The sequence below is a fragment of the Grammomys surdaster genome, unplaced genomic scaffold (genome assembly GCF_004785775.1).
Source record: "Grammomys surdaster isolate TR1022 unplaced genomic scaffold, NIH_TR_1.0 144, whole genome shotgun sequence".
Taxonomy (NCBI): Eukaryota; Metazoa; Chordata; class Mammalia; order Rodentia; family Muridae; genus Grammomys; species Grammomys surdaster.
In genome coordinates, this window is record NW_021604602.1 from 8,820,536 (window position 1) to 8,833,957 (window position 13,422).

The following is a 13,422-nucleotide window of genomic DNA, read 5'->3' on the forward strand; positions in this document are numbered from 1 at the left end:
TCCCACTCCACACACTGTGTGACCAGGCCCCTCCCACTTCACTCACTATGTGACCAGGCCCCTCCCACTCCATTCACTGGGGGAACAAGCCCCTCCCACCCCACTCACAGTGTGAACAGTCCCTTCCCATTCCACTCACTATGTGAGCAGGCCCCTCCTACTCCACTCACTGAGCACCCTGAGCGCGCACACACACACACACACACACACACACACACACATGTTTTCTTTCTTTACAATTTTACTAATTTTTAATTTAGAATTTTTGGGGGAGACAGAGTCTCACTTTATCTCTTTGGCTGGACTGAAATTGAAGCAATCCTTCCACATCTACCTCTTGATAATAGAATTTCAGACATGTGCCACAATGCTTGGATACTTTTATTGAATATTTATGTATTCATGAAATGTCTATTTTTTTTAGTTTTACTTTTTTTTTTTAACCATGTATCTTATTAAGAATCTCTACATTGTGGCATTCTGTATATTTTATTCTGAGCACCAATTAAAAATCTATCAGATGCCAGTGTGATGGCACATGCCTGCAATCACAACATTCAGGAGGCAGAGGCAGGAGGATCTCTGTGGATTGAGGCCAGCCCACTCTACATGGTGAATTCCAGTCCAGTCAGGGCTACATAATGAGATCTTGTCCCAACCAACCAACCAACCAACCAACCAACCAACCAACCAAAATCTATCACCTCGGTCAGGATAGTGGTATATGCTTACAATTCCAACTCTAGGCTATCTAGTAAGACCCTGTTCCAAATCAACATGAGACAAATCAAAGGTTTCTGTTGCTGTAATAAAACGCCATGAACAAATTTAAGGAAGAAAGGCTTTACTTTATCTTACAGCTCTTAGACCACACTCCATCACTGAGGGAAGTCAGGGTAGGAACTAAACAGAAACCACAGTGGAATACCGCTTACTGACTTGCTTTCTTATAGTACCCAGGATCACTTTTCCTGGGGTTGGCACCACCCACAGTGAGCTGGGACATCTCGCCTCAATCATTAATCAAGAAAATGCCAGACAGATTTGTCTACAAGGAATCTTACAGAGATATTGTCTTAACTGAAGATAATTTCAGCTTGTGACAGTCACGTTGACAAAAAATAAAATTAAAAAAAAAATCTAACCAGGACACTAGGACACTAAGCCAACCCACCAACACATCGTCTGGTAAAATATCCAGTGTGAACAGTCCTGTTTGAACATTCTAAGTTCAATGTCCCTTCACTGAAGGCCAGCCCTGATCCAGCGCTGCTGTGTTTGGGGGTGGGGACCAGCTTTGGAGATGACGGAGGGTTAGATGAAACACAGGGAGCAGGTAACTGCTCACCAGTCAGCCCGCGGTAGACTAGTCAGACCTTGGGCTTCCAGCCTTCAGAACTTCGACAGTGAACGTCCACTACTTCACCCGAGCCGAGGACACTGTGTGGCTGGATTCGGATGTGGGCTTGCTATTTAAATTCCCCATGGAGAAAGCTCTGTTGAAAAGAAAAACTTAATTCGCATGCACTTACTGTGAGTTCTGATGTAGCCGAGACTATTTTTACCTCGGATTTTTTGTGCTCTCTCTCCATTTGTCCTCCAGTCTACCTCCCTCTAGAGCTACGGCTATTGGTTGGCGGCCTTTCCCAGGGTACTGTTCAGTGTCAGTTTGAGAAATGCAGTTTTATTTTGAAAAAAAAAAAAAATCCTTTGTAAGTCACCATTGAATTTTTTGAGGACGGCAAATTTGTTTTTTTTAAAAGAAGTTTTTTATTAGCATATATTAACTATATGCGTAACAATGCGTTTTATTATTCATTATTTATTCATTCTTTAATGGGTCCTTTGACTATATTCGTCTCCATTTTCCTCTCTTGTCCTCTCCTCACCCCCACTGGTCACCTTCCTTTTCTCAGCTAGCCCCTCTTCTACTCTTCATGACTTTTTGGGGGGCTAGGGGTATGAGTTTCACTGGAGCTGCTTACTGGAGTACCTGTGAGGGATGAGTACCAGAGAGAGAGAGAGAGAGAGAGAGAGAGAGAGAGAGAGAGAGAGAGAGCATGCGCACTCTACCTGTAGCTCCATCTCCACAAATGTCTCTTCCTTCTCAGCGGGCATGGCCTGTAGGTATTCAGGGAGGAGTGGGGGCTTTTCGAGCCCCTAACCCTTCATGACAGGATGTTGATAGGCTCAGATTTGGACAGGTTTTGTTCAGGTAATTACAGAAGATACTGCCAGGTCACAGTTCTGAGACTCACAGTCCAGGTCTGTGGTACTACGTGTGGAAGCCGGGGTCTAGCACACTGTCCTTCCATAGGGCAGGAGGGGAGGGCAAGCCACACGGCATCACTCTCAGCCCTGCTGTGGGCTCAGGATCTGAATACTGCCCTCAGGCCTTCCTCCCAGCCCCCGTGCCAGGCTGTTTCCAGCATCTCTGTCTTGGAGGCACATCAGGTCACACAGCACGCATACCACCTCATCCATCACCCGCAGCCCTAGGGTTCTGGTGACCCTTGTGGAGGAAAACCACTTAGTAGACTCACTGACCCTTAGGCTGTTGTTCCTCAGGGTGACAGACCATGTTAGCTTCAGTTTGCTGCAGTGAGGAGATTTCCCCTCACACTTCTTCCTGCATGTCTTCACCCAACACTCAGGATGACGGGGAGCCCCTCTCCTGGCTTGTGACACAAGGGAGGCTGGACTTGGACCTGTGCAGTCACTGTTCCTTAGGAACACCAGGTTTAATCCCAGCTGAGGCCAGAGGGAAGGACTTGCTTAGTCCTCTTTTTCAAGTGTCTTGTATTTATTTATTATTTTATTTATTTACATTTCAAATGTTATCCCCCTTTCCGGTTTCCTCTCCACAAACTCCCTATCCCCTCCCCTTCCCCACTGCTTCTATGAGGTAGCTCCCCCCTCCCACCTCACCGCCCTAGCATTTCTCTACGTTTTGGCATCCAGTCTCCACAGGACCAAGGGCCTCCCCTCCCGTTGATGCCAGATAAGACAGGGATCCATCCCATCTGCAGACACCAAACCCAGACACTGTTGCCGATGCCAAGAAATGCTTGTTGACAGGATGCTGGTATGGCTGTTCCCTAAGAGGCTCTGCCAGAGCCTGACCAGTACAAATGCGGATGCTAGCAGCCAACCATTGGACTGAGCATGGGGACCCCAATGGAGGAGTTAGGGAAAGGACTGAAGGAGTTGAAGGGGTTTGCAACCCCATAGGAATATCAACCAACTAAACCCCCAGAGCTCCCAGGGACTAAACCACCAACCAAAGAGTACACATGGCTCCAACCAGTTATTGTAGCAGAAGATTGCCTTATCTGGCATCAAATGTCTTTCTTGCCTTAGTCTCTACTGCCACCTTGTGGCAGGTACCGTAAGCAGTCCCAGCGACTTCCCCTGCCTCCCTGTGTACATCTCAGCTCTGGTGACGTTCCAGACACGGGGATGAAAAGTGAAATTAGTCTGTGGATGAAAATCTTTCTCCAAGGTGAAGGGCATCTGGGAACACACACCCTTTCCTTTCTTCTAAAATGTTCCTTTATTTCTAAAAATGTCATACATGCCTACAATGAAATATGATCATTTAACCTTACATTTATTTACCTCTCACAACTTCCCCATAGCCCATTACCCACCCAGTATGCCCCCTCCCTTCCATATTTATATCCTTAAAATATTTTTTTGATAGCCTACTAAATACTTAGTGCTGCTCATATGTGCATGGGCATAGGGCCATCCAGGAAACACCAGAGACTAATGGTAGAAACATCCTTAAAAAAAAAACAACGATCCCCCCTCCTCTAGCAACTATCCAATGCAAATAGCTCCTTAGTGTGAGACAGGGCCTGGGACGCTGGCAGGCATGACATTGCACAGGTAAAGACAGATGCTGTGAATTCACCAATGCAGTGGCGTGTCATGTACAGAAGAAAGCACATTCTCCTTCCATCCTCTGGCTTTTACAATTTTTTTTAATGATTTATTTATCTTATGTATATGAGTACACCATTGCTCTCTTCAGACACACCAGAAGAGGGCATCAGATCCCATCACAGATGGTTGTGAGCCACCATGTGGTTGCTGGGAATTGAACTCAGGACCCCTGGAAGAGCAGTCAGTGCTCTTAACCACTGAGACACGTCTCCAGCCCAAGAATGGATGTTGAAAGCTGCAAAAGAGAAAGTTTCAGTTATTCATAAAGGCAGAATCACCTGTCTCATTAATGCTAACACTTGATTACTCAATGGAAATTTTACAAATGTTTATTTACTTTATAAGTATGGGTCTTTTTTTGCCTGTGTGTGTGTTTGTGTACCACATACATGTAGTGTCCAGAGAGGTCAGAAAAGGGCATCAAATCTGGTGTAACTGGAGTTACAGATGGTTCTTAGCTGCCATGTGGGTACTCAGAACCAAGTCCTCTGTAAAACCAAGTGTTCTTAAATACGGAGCCATCTCTGCAGCCCCACAGTAGAAATATTTAAGGCTAGATGCCTGGAAAGACATATTCCAAGTTCTGAAAGATCAAAACTCTTAACCCAGGGCATTATACCCAGAAAAAACTTAAAATTCAAGGGAAATAAAAGTTTTTCCTAGAAAAAAAAAACAGATGAAAAGTGTTTGTGACAGTAAGCAGCTCTACAGAGGACACTGTTGGGTAATACCTCAGACTGAAGAGACACACCCATACACATGAGGGGACATGGGCTAAATCAAGTGTTAAGTATGGGGGTGGGAAATGCTGTGTGGCAGGAGGCTTAGCCGAACTGAAGGATTCCTGTATTCAAATCTACAACCTCCACACAAGAAAAAATAATACAAGGGGATAGCAGAACACAGGCAGCTTGAAATGGAGGGAGGGGGGTTTCACATTTAAGTGTGAATAGGAGGACTGGAGGACTGGGGAGAGGAGAGGGTTAAGCTGGGTTAGCCAAAGGTAAGGACACATGAAGAAGCCGTATGGAAAGTCGCTACTCTGTAAGCTAACATTTACAAAGTGATTTAAACAAAGTGTATGCATGGATGAACAGTGTTGCTCTCTGAAGAAATGTCTTAGGCTGGGTGTGGCGACACATGCTTTCAAGCCCTGCACTCAGGAAGCAGAGGCAGGAGGATCTCAAAGTTTAAGGCCCACCTGGTCTACCTAGCTTGTTCTGGGACAACCAGGATTGCACAGAGAGACCCTGTCTTTGAAAAAAAAACAAAACTAAACAAAATGAAACAAAACAAACAATAACAAAAAGACAAGACATGGGTTATTAAATGAAACCTTAATTGCCTACAAGTTATTAGTCAGGAAGACTCCAGAGGAATCCAAAGCAAACCAGGATGTTTATTGTCTTTGTTCCTGGCCGTCCACCATGACTAGATGTTGTGGTAATTATTTAAAACTGGCCTCTGGTTCATCCGACTAGGCTGCAGCGGCTCTGCCTAGTCCAGCCGCCATGTTTCTTGGCCTGAGGGCACGTGCGCGCTGCAGCTAGAAACAACCAGACAGAAACACCAGCCCTGCCACCCACGAGATGCCAGTGTGAGAGATGGCTCTGCCAATCTTTCATGCTGTCTCCCAAGGCTGGGCATTGCCCAGACCATTCTGCCATCCATACGGGCCCAGTAAGAGAATGAGACTCTAATTCTTATAGATTAATCAAAGGCTTTATATGTTTGATAATGATTAATAACAAGATGCCCATACAAAGAGAGTTGTATCCCAATTAGCTAACCTAATTATAAGTTTATAAGTTGTTCCCCACGAGTGCTCTCCATACCTGTGTGGTTCTCCATCCTCCCACATCTCTGCACTCTCTAGCTCCTCCTCTTCCTTTTTTTCTATTCCTCTCCCAACTCTTCTTCTTCCTCTCCTTACTCCTCCCACCTTAGCTCCTCCTACAACTAGATGGTAAGAATTTATCGCTGAAGATCCACTTATTTTGGATGCAGAGCAGAGAAGATTCCATCTTGCCCATCCAGGAACTCTGTCCTGCTGACTGGCTTTCCTAGCAGGGCAGCTGTTATGCCAGTTGTTGCTGGGTGGGAGGGGCTTCAGCGGTCTCATCCAGAGCTGGACAGAAACAAGATCAAGTTAGTCAAAATTCCAGCAGGTGTTGGGGAGGAGCCTTTGAGACCACCCTTGGTGTAGGAGCTATTAGCAGCTGCTGTTTGCTCAGGGAAAGAATGACATTCTCCTCTGGGGACATGAGCTCTTGTAGGTTGCCACCATACTCATGTGCATGTGGGCACTACTAATTGGACTTTGGTTATTATTAATAATAATGATAAAAAAGCAGACATGAGGAGAATTAGAAGAAGTTGGAGACAGATGGGAGTGAAATCCGTTGTATATCTGTAGGAAAGTTTCAAAGAATAATTAGGGGTTGGAGAGATGGCTCAGTGGTTAAGAGCACTGGCTGCTCTTCCAGAGAACCTGGGTTCAATTTTCAGCAACCACATGGCAACTCGCAACTGTCTATAGCTCTCACACAGACATACATGCACGCAAATCTGCCAACGTGCTAAAATAAATAATTAAAAATAGTGTTTTAAAAATAAGGTGAAGGGTGATTGAGCAAGACACACAGCGTTAACCTCTGACCTACACACACACACACGCACACACACAGAGAGACACATACATGAACATATACACGCAAAAAGCACACACATGTGTGCTCACGTTGGCAGCACATATACTGAAACCGGAACAGTACAGAGATGAATATGGCCTCTGGGCAAAGATGACATTCAAGTTCATGAAAACACACATGCTACAAATAAATGAGTAGTTACTTGGAAGTGGGACACTTGCCATAGACAGGGCACGGTGATCTCTGATTTCCTGCTGGTTCTTGATCTTTCCTCATCCTCTGTTCCAGTCACCGCACCTTCACGTGGCCGCTCGGCTGCCTCCGGGTTCTGAGCCTCCCTGGGCTGCTATGGAAACCTGGCTGCCTTGTGCTCCACCCCCTGTCAGCCCACTGCTGCCTAATCTTTAGGTTCGAACTTACCAGGACCCCATGAGTGACTCAGGATCTTGGTTGTGGAGTCCTTTTTCCTTTTCCTCTGGTCCTTGCCAGTTTAGTTATCGGTCACAGGCCCTTACCTGAGCTCATATTTTGGCTGTGATATCCTTGCTGTGTAGCCTAATCGCCTCGGCTTCCTCATCTGAAAGTTGGGGTGTCACTGTGAGCATCGACTGCAGCGGCAATCTCTTGGGAGGGGCCTGAGAAGCATCTGTTATTTTGGTGTCAGATTCTGTCTTGGTGGGATTTTTGGGGAGAACATTGGTGAGTGCGTGTGTTTAACCTTCATGTCTGACTTAGAGTTTTATTGCTGCGAAGAGACACCACGACCAACTCTACTCTTAGAAATGAAAACACCGAATGGGGGCTGGCTTATAGTTCCAGAGTTCAGTCCGTTATCGTCATGGTGGGAAGCACGGCAGCGTGCGGGCAGAAGGTGCTGGAGGAGCTGAGAGTTCTTCATCTTGATCCGAAGGCAGTCAGAAGAAGGCTTTTACTGGGCTTGAGCATAGGAGGAGACCTCAATACCCACCCCCTCAGTGACACACTTCCTCTAAAAAGGCTAAAGTCCTCCAGTAAGGTCACAACTCTTAATAGTGAGTGACACTTCCCACGGACCAAGCATATTCAAACCATCATAACCTCTGAGTGCAAGTCTCAAAAAATGTTGGCATTTTCCAGAACCCGTTTGCATCCACAGGCTCAAGCTTGGGCTCCTTCTTCTGCAGCTTACCGTAGGCTCGTACCACCACTATTGGCAAGACCGATTTAATAACTTTATTAGGTTTAACAAATTGAATAATACTTCAGTCTTATTCAACGAAAGGAGTGTTGCGGATAGAAGAATAAACATATTTTTACCAGTCAACAAACTGCGTTTGGAAGCATTTGTGCTGACCAAACCTTGGCATGAAAACCACAGCCTCTTGGTACAATCAATTCTGCAAAGAAATTTGATTGGGTGAAGTGAATAAAATCGACAATCATAACGGCCGTGCAAGCCATGAGGTCACCCTTTGCTGTGGTGAGCACTGTGTGAATTCAGTCTCATTGCTGAGAACGGATGTGGAAAGGATTTTATTTGCCATTTACAACCAAGTTCAAGAGGAACGGTTCAGTGGTTTAGCAGTATTGAGGGAGGCCCTCTTTGTACTGTCTGGATTCTGGCTACAGGAGAGAGACCTTCTGGGAATCAGCCAGTGTTATAGCATCTCAGGGGCAGGGACAAGGGGAGGGACTAGGAGAGGGGCAGAATTTCATCGAGATCTCTGTGGACTCTCCTAAGGCATCAGCTATGGTTGAGGAGGGCTGTAGGCTATGTGTTCTTTTCCCAGTACTAGGAATGAGTGTCAGGTGCTTGCACAGGTGAGTACTAGGAAGAGTCTATGTCCCTGATGGGAGACAGAAGTCAAGTAAGACTTGAGTGGTGAGCCACTCAGGGGAGACAGCAGGGAAGGGTATTACACTGAATAGGCAGATAGGCTAGGGTCTGGCTGGCTGGGACTGGGAGAGAATGCAGTGATGCGGAGTGGCCACCAGAGGGTGCACAAGCACTATAATTTGGCCGCTTAAGGCAGAGCGGCTGCTGCAGGGCCTGAGGCCGACCGGCCTGCCAGTGTTGACTGGACCCTGACAAGACACCGATGACCCCAAAGTTGAGCAAACCGTGGCCTTTCCAGGGGTGGGCCAATAACTTGATCAAATCCTGACTCTCATCTAAGCTGGTGGTGTGGAGCTGCTTGCTCCCTGCAGGGTACAATGACGACATTTTAGGCAGACGAGCTTACAAGAATTTTCATCCAGAGACTCCATTAGGAGTAGTCTAAGGACATTGTCCCAGACAGAGGCCAGGTAGCTGCTGTAAGAGATGCAAGAAGCCAAGTGACCAACCTCTTTTGGAGAAAGCGTATGCAGGCAAACATAAGGCACAGGACTTGTAACCATAACCCAGAGAATGTCGGCATGGTTAGGGGGAGGGGGTGGGGTTATGAGGAGACAGATTAGGCTGAAGAAGATTTGGAACCAGAGGAAGATGAATGGTAGCTCACGCCTTTAATCCCAGCACTCAGGAGGCAGAGGCAGGAAGACTTATGAGATTGAGGCAAACTTGGCCTACACAGTGGGTTCCAGGACAGCAGGGCTACACAGAAGAACCCTCTTTTGAAAAATAAAGAAAAAAAAAACAGAAGAAAATATAATTTGTCAACAGGAAGCAGGATAAACCCAGGGAGGAAACAGAAAACGCCGTAAAAATATGCACAGAGAACTGAGACCAAAGACCCTGGTCATGACAGCAAACAGCAATGGCTTAAACTAATCACTTAGAAGAGATTCATACATTGAACTATGAACCACCCTACCCCAGACTGACTTTATAATTAAAACCTACAATTAAGTCGGGCGGTGGTGGCGCACGCCTTTAATCCCAGCACTCGGGAGGCAGAGAGAGGCGGATTTCTGAGTTCGAGCCCAGCCTGGTCTGCAGAGTGAGTTCCAGGACAGCCGGGGCTATACAGAGAAACCCTGTCTCAAGAAACCGGAAAAACCTACAATTAAAAACAAAGACACAGGGCCTCAGAGAGTGAAGTACTTCCCCAGTAAGTATGAGGGCCTGAGTTTGAATTCTTAGAGCCTACACAGCTGTGTGTGGCAGCCTGAGTCTGTGACACTTCTGCTCCTAAGGTAAGATGGGAGGTAAAGACAGGATCCCTGGAAATGCGCATCTCTAGTGTGTACAGCAGCCATGAACAACAAAGAGACCTTGTCTCAAACCAGGGAAAGGCATGGACTGACCCCGAGGTTGTCCTCTGACATCTACACGTGCCTGTGTCGTGTGTGTGTCTTCTCTGAGGCTTTCGGAGGGGTGAAGGAACTTGGCTGCCTTTTCCTGGTCTCCAGAGTCCCCCTGGTCTAATAGAGCATGCAGTGACGCAGTTGGACACTAGGGGGCGCTTAAGCTCTGTGCTGGCGGGACCTGGCCTGTGCATCAGCGGCTGAGGACTCACAAGTTCTCCTGTCGGTGTGACCTGATGGGGCTGACCGGCCCACAGCTGTGTCTGATGACAGCGTCAGACATTGATTGGTGAGAGGCCTCACTAGGTCTTAGAAACCCAGTTCTGGATATACAGGTGCAGGTAGGAGTGGTATCCGCTAATTCTGTAGACACCCCACCAACACTCCCTCACCTCAGTCATAAACCATGTCTGCTTTTGGTCTAGCCATACGTCCACAGGGGAAGTGGAAGCCCAGCCTTCCCAGAAGCCTTCCCAGCAACTGTGCAATACCATGCACAGAGCCTTGGGGCTACCACAAGGGGACACGTGAGCCTCAGGATATCCCCCCGGAACCTTGGTATAAACCTGCAGTTATAAACCCATAACCACCAAGTACAGGAGGCAGTCTTCCTTGGATAGATGGGACATATACCATGCTCACAGCCAGGGGGTTGTCATGAGGGGAACATGAGTTCGGCTCACCTACCCGAATGCAGTATAAGTCTGCAACCTCAACTTGAGCACCAGGATTGTGTGCTCTCTTACCTCAACCAGACAGGACATGTATGCACGTCCACACACACCAGACAGGACATGTATGCACGTCCCTTTCCCACAGTCCTTTTTCACCCACTCTGACAAGAAACCTTCTGCGAGCGGCAGGGTGTAGTGTGCTGCAGTGGCCACACGGTGGCAGCAGAGCTCTGCTCCTGTGGACACTAACCAGATGCCTGTTGGAGTTGCTGGTTAGTCTTGGGAGAGCAGTCCAGACCACAGTGAAGGCTGTGGAGTCCAACACATGCTCCACTTCTATCCCCAAGTAGGGTCAGTTCTCACCTGGTCCAGACTCAACTTTAAACGTCCCAGAACTGCCAAACCTCAGTGGCATTCTGACTACAGTCTGGTCAACCAGAGAATCTTGGCTAATAGTGAGACTGTACACATCACATAATCTCTGCTTCTACCAGTGTTGACCTCTCTCTGTGCCCCCTCATTTCTGATAATGTGAACAGTGCTAGAGCCTCAGTGGGGAGGATTAGACTCAGATGTGCGCGCACACACACACACACACACACACACCCAGGCCAGTTCAGTCAGTCAGCAGGTTCTCCAGCGCAGGAGTGAGGATTAAAAAGAAAAAAGACAATTAGACAACACTGTAGCATGACCCCAGCCAGTGCTGAGGCTGAAGGCTGAGGCGGGTTTATTTTTTCCCAATTTGATTTTAAACCATTTTAACTACATGCAAGTATTTAGGTCAGTTCTGCTTGAGGAACAAGCAAGACAATAAAGAAAGTCTCTTGATCACTGTTTTTAAGGGCTTATCAGGATGACAAAAATATCTGAGCCTACTTCCTTGTCCTAGCCCACAGTCATATTCATGCCTGAGGCCTACTTCTTTGTTCAAGCCTAAGACTTAGATTCCTGACTGAAATTACTTCTGTTTTAGCCTAAAATTAGATTCCTGCCCGAACTTACTTCCTTGTCATGGCCCAATGTCAGATTCCTGCCTGAAGCCCATTTCCTTGTCCTTGTCTAATGTCCGATTCCTGCCAAGCAGTCCACACACATAGAGGCATATACATTCTCTCTGAGTATGTGGTTGTCACCTGTGCCTGAGAGTCTACCTGGGTGGGTGGGGCCAATTCTTTGAACCTGGCTTGGCAGAGCTTGCAGTGCTTCATCTAGCCACCAGGGGGCACCTGAGCTCTGCACTGTGCACTGTGGTGCTTAGTAGACCAGCCAGTGCGACCTGACTCCACTGTTCCAGGACAGGGACTGACCAGGCTCCTTCAGTGTCAGGCAGGGGGTATCCCATCATGCCTTAGAAATTCAACAGCCCACAGGATAGTGCAGGTGGGGTTGGCTGGAGACATCGGCCCTCAGCATTCCTTAATTCTGTCAGAATTTAACGAACACCTCTTCACTTCAGTCGTAAGTCCTCTTAGAGTGGAGTGTGGCCACGTGCCCACATGGGACGTGAAGTCTAGGCTGCTGAGGAGCCTGGCTTGGGCCTTGGAACCAGCTGCCAGTGAGTGCACACGTACATGGCCTTGCAGAGGGCCTGGGCGTTACCATGAAGGGGACCTGAGCCTGTGGGTGTGTCAGCCTGCACCCCTACCTTGTCTTCCAAGTGTAAGGCATGCACGTTTCCCCAGCCTTAGACACATGGGGCACATGCCCTTTCCCATTGTAACGGCATAGCTAGTCAGGGCACGCGCCCTCTCCCACACTAGGAAGAAGAGCTACTGACCCCACTTGCCTTGGGAAAAGGGCCCTTCCTCAACCTGCTCTGACAAGAGTTTCCAGTAGGCAGTAAGTGCAATTCTATCAATGGCCACACGAGGTCAGTAGAGTCCTGCTCATGCAGGCCTCAGTGTCACCTGGGTTAGAACAGGGCTGGGAGGAGCAGTGCGGTCACAATAGACTCTGTGGAGTTCAGCTCAGGCTTTTCCCCCAGAGCCCTTCTTCACTTGACCCAGGCTCAACTCTAAATGTCCCGGAACTGCCACACCTTGGCTCCAGACTCAGTGGTGACCGTCTCCCAGACTGACTACTATTTGGTTAATCAGAGAATCCGGGTCAACAGTGAGACTGTCAGACCATCACATAATCTCTGGATCCCTTCAGGTATAACTACCAGTGTTGGCCTCTCTCCATGCCTGACTCATTTGTGATGATGTGAACAGTGCCAGAACCACAGCGGGGAGGATTAGAGACATGTGTCTAAACACACACACACACACACACACACACATACACACACAGACACACACCCACCCACCACACAGATACCACACACACACACCCCACAGACACACACAGACACACACATAGACACACACACACCACACAGATACCCCCCCACACCCAGACACACACACACATACCACACATAGACACACACACACCACACAGATACCCCACAAACACACACACACACACCACACATAGACACACACACACACCACACATAGACACACACACACACACCCTACAGACACACACACACACACACACACACACACCATAAGAACACAAAATCTGAAACCATAATATGCAAGCAAAAGACCAGTAGAGTCAAAACAAAAGCCCAGACAGAGCACTGCGAGATAATAAATCTCCTCAAATGTCTGAAGTCTTTTTTCATGCTGGCCATCTGCTGTGGGACACGGGGTCTGCCCTTAAGTGTGGCTCAGTGTTCAGGGAGACTCCATTGCAGAGAACTAATTTTTTCTTTGTGAGTGGTTGTCAATTGAAGAGAGCTTCTGGATTAGGGCTGGGGGTTTGTGTCCACGTCTCTCCTCGGTGCTGAGAGCTCGTCTGGCTTGGACCTACCTGTGCAGGCCCTGTGTATGCTACCACAGTGTCTGTGAGTTCATGTGTGCATCTTT

The 13,422-nt window shown here is 47.7% G+C and overlaps 1 non-coding gene across 1 annotated transcript; it reads left to right on the plus strand.

Moving 5' to 3' along the window:
• Window positions 1-6,680: 6,680 nt before the first annotated feature.
• Window positions 6,681-6,784, plus strand: LOC114618807. The gene has a single exon (XR_003711028.1). It is a non-coding gene; the product is annotated as a U6 spliceosomal RNA (small nuclear RNA).
• Window positions 6,785-13,422: the final 6,638 nt, after the last annotated feature.